This window comes from Mixophyes fleayi (genome assembly GCF_038048845.1).
Source record: "Mixophyes fleayi isolate aMixFle1 chromosome 3 unlocalized genomic scaffold, aMixFle1.hap1 SUPER_3_unloc_1, whole genome shotgun sequence".
Classification (NCBI taxonomy): Eukaryota; Metazoa; Chordata; class Amphibia; order Anura; family Limnodynastidae; genus Mixophyes; species Mixophyes fleayi.
This window is the reverse complement of record NW_027445885.1, coordinates 52,501-55,000: the sequence shown is the minus strand read 5'-3', so window position 1 is coordinate 55,000 and position 2,500 is coordinate 52,501. Positions and strand designations below refer to the sequence as shown.

General features: G+C 46.3%; 6 non-coding genes and 5 pseudogenes across 6 annotated transcripts; all 11 read right to left on the bottom strand.

The window, feature by feature from the left end:
* Positions 1-54: 54 nt before the first annotated feature.
* On the bottom strand, positions 55-173 carry LOC142110855 (5S ribosomal RNA). Its single transcript, XR_012680788.1, has one exon. It is a non-coding gene; the product is annotated as a 5S ribosomal RNA (ribosomal RNA).
* An 81-nt stretch (positions 174-254) lies between these two features.
* LOC142110991 (5S ribosomal RNA) lies at positions 255-373 on the bottom strand. Its single transcript, XR_012680917.1, has one exon. It is a non-coding gene; the product is annotated as a 5S ribosomal RNA (ribosomal RNA).
* An 80-nt stretch (positions 374-453) lies between these two features.
* On the bottom strand, positions 454-572 carry LOC142110982 (5S ribosomal RNA). Its single transcript, XR_012680908.1, has one exon. It is a non-coding gene; the product is annotated as a 5S ribosomal RNA (ribosomal RNA).
* An 82-nt stretch (positions 573-654) lies between these two features.
* Positions 655-773, bottom strand: LOC142110760 (5S ribosomal RNA). Its single transcript, XR_012680697.1, has one exon. It is a non-coding gene; the product is annotated as a 5S ribosomal RNA (ribosomal RNA).
* Positions 774-853: 80 nt separating this feature from the next.
* LOC142109669 (5S ribosomal RNA) lies at positions 854-972 on the bottom strand (annotated as a pseudogene).
* Positions 973-1,244: 272 nt separating this feature from the next.
* LOC142110185 (5S ribosomal RNA) lies at positions 1,245-1,363 on the bottom strand (annotated as a pseudogene).
* An 80-nt stretch (positions 1,364-1,443) lies between these two features.
* Positions 1,444-1,562, bottom strand: LOC142110849 (5S ribosomal RNA). Its single transcript, XR_012680783.1, has one exon. It is a non-coding gene; the product is annotated as a 5S ribosomal RNA (ribosomal RNA).
* Positions 1,563-1,643: 81 nt separating this feature from the next.
* Positions 1,644-1,762, bottom strand: LOC142109736 (5S ribosomal RNA; annotated as a pseudogene).
* An 80-nt stretch (positions 1,763-1,842) lies between these two features.
* On the bottom strand, positions 1,843-1,961 carry LOC142110172 (5S ribosomal RNA; annotated as a pseudogene).
* Positions 1,962-2,043: 82 nt separating this feature from the next.
* On the bottom strand, positions 2,044-2,162 carry LOC142110697 (5S ribosomal RNA). Its single transcript, XR_012680637.1, has one exon. It is a non-coding gene; the product is annotated as a 5S ribosomal RNA (ribosomal RNA).
* Positions 2,163-2,435: 273 nt separating this feature from the next.
* LOC142110357 (5S ribosomal RNA) overlaps positions 2,436-2,500 on the bottom strand; it is a 119-nt pseudogene continuing 54 nt past the window's right edge.

The window sequence follows — 2,500 nt, the reverse complement described above, 5'->3', positions numbered from 1 at the left end:
TATACATCTAGAAACCAGCATTGAAGGAAGCCGGAACAAGAGAGAAGAAAAAAAGGCCTACAGCACCTGGTATTCCCAGGTGGTCTCCCATCCAAGTACTAACCAGGCCTGTCCCTGCTTAGCTTCCAAGATCAGACGAGATTGGGCTTGTTCAGGGTGGTGTGGCTGTAGGTATTGTTTTCCTATTGACGTACATCTCTTATACATCTAGAAACCAGCATTGAAGGAAGCCGGAACAAGAGAGAAGAAAAAAAGGCCTACAGCACCCGGTATTCCCAGGTGGTCACCCATCCAAGTACTAACCAGGCCTGGCTCTGCTTAGCTTCCAAGATCAGATGAGATTGGGCTTGTTCAGGGTGGTGTGGCTGTAGGTATTGGTTTCCTATTGACCTACATCTCTTATACATCTGAAAACCAACATTGAAGGAGGCCGGAACAAGAGAGAAAAAAAAAAGCCTACAGCACCTGGTATTTCCAGGTGGTCTCCCATCCAAGTACTAACCAGGCCCAGCCCTGCTTAGCTTCCAAGATCAGACGAGATTGGGCTTGTTCATGGTGGTGTGGCTGTAGGTATTGTTTTCCTATTGACCTACATCTCTTATACATCTAAAAACAAGCATTGAAGGAAGCCGGAACAAGAGAGAAAAAAAAAAAGGCCTACAGCACCTGGTATTGCCAGGTGGTCTCCCATCCAAGTACTAACCAGGCCCAGCCCTGCTTAGCTTCCAAGATCAGATGAGATTGGGCTTGTTCAGGGTGGTGTGGCTGTAGGTATTGGTTTCCTATTGACCTACATCTCTTATACATCTCAAAACCAGCATTGAAGGAGGCCGGAACAAGAGAGAAAAAAAAAAGCCTACAGCACCTGGTATTTCCAGGTGGTCTCCCATCCAAGTACTAACCAGGCCCAGCCCTGCTTAGCTTCCAAGATCAGACGAGATTGGGCTTGTTCAGGGTGGTGTGCCTGTAGGTATTGGTTTCCTATTGACCTACATCTCTTATACATCTCAAAACCAGCATTGAAGGAAGTCGGAAAAAGAGAGAAAAAAAAAAGGGCCTAAAGCACCTGGTATCCCCAGGTGGTCTCGCATCCAAGTACTAACCAGGCCTGGCTCTGCTTAGCTTCCAAGATCAGGATTGTTCAGGGTGGTGTGGCTGTAGGTATTGGTTTCCTATTGACATACATCTCTTATACATCTAAAAACCAGCATTGAATGAAGCCGGAACAAGAGAGAAAAAAAAAAAGCCTACAGCACCTGGTATTCCCAGGTGGTCTCCCATCCAAGTACTAACCAGGCCTGGCCCTGCTTAGCTTCCAAGATCAAATGAGATTGGGCTTGTTTAGAGATGTGTAGCTGTAGATTTTGGTTTCCTATTGACCTACATCTCTTATAATCTCAAAACCAGCATTGAAGGAAGCCGGAACAAGAGAGAAAAAAAAAAGGCCTACAGCACGTGGTATTCCCAGGTGGTCTCCCATCCAAGTACTAACCAGGCCCGTCCCTGCTTAGCTTCCAAGATCAGATGAGATTGGGCTTGTTCAGGGTGGTGTGGCTGTAGGTATTGTTTTACTATTGACCTACATCTCTTATACATCTAGAAAACAGCATTGAAGGAAGCCGGAACAAGAGAGAAGAAAAAAAGGCCTACAGCACCTGGTATTCCCAGGTGGTCTCCCATCCAAGTACTAACCAGGCCTGGCTCTGCTTAGCTTCCAAGATCAGACGAGATTGGGCTTGTTCAGGGTGGTGTGGCTGTAGGTATTGGTTTCCTATTGACCTACATCTCTTATACATCTGAAAACCAACATTGAAGGAAGCCGGAACAAGAGAGAAAAAAAAAAGCCTACAGCACCTGTTATTTCCAGGTGGTCTCCCATCCAAGTACTAACCAGGCCCAGCCCTGCTTAGCTTCCAAGATCAGACGAGATTGGGCTTGTTCATGGTGGTGTGGCTTTAGGTATTGTTTTCCTATTGACCTACATCTCTTATACATCTAAAAACAAGCATTGAAGGAAGCCGGAACAAGAGAGAAAAAAAAAAAGGCCTACAGCACCTGGTATTCCCAGGTGGTCTCCCATCCAAGTACTAACCAGGCCCAGCCCTGCTTAGCTTCCAAGATCAGACGAGATTGGGCTTGTTCAGGGTGGTGTGGCTGTAGGTATTGGTTTCCTATTGACCTACATCTCTTATACATCTCAAAACCAGCATTGAAGGAAGTCGGAACAAGAGAGAAAAAAAAAAAGGCCTACAGCACCTGGTATCCCCAGGTGGTCTCGCATCCAAGTACTAACCAGGCATGGCTCTGCTTAGCTTCCAAGATCAGGCTTGTTCAGGGTGGTGTGGCTGTAGGTATTGGTTTCCTATTGACATACATCTCTTATACATCTAAAAACCAGCATTGAAGGAAGCCGGAACAAGAGAGAAAAAAAAAAAAGCCTACAGCACCTGGTATTCCCAGGTGGTCTCCCATCCAAGTACTAACCAGGCCTGGCGCTGCT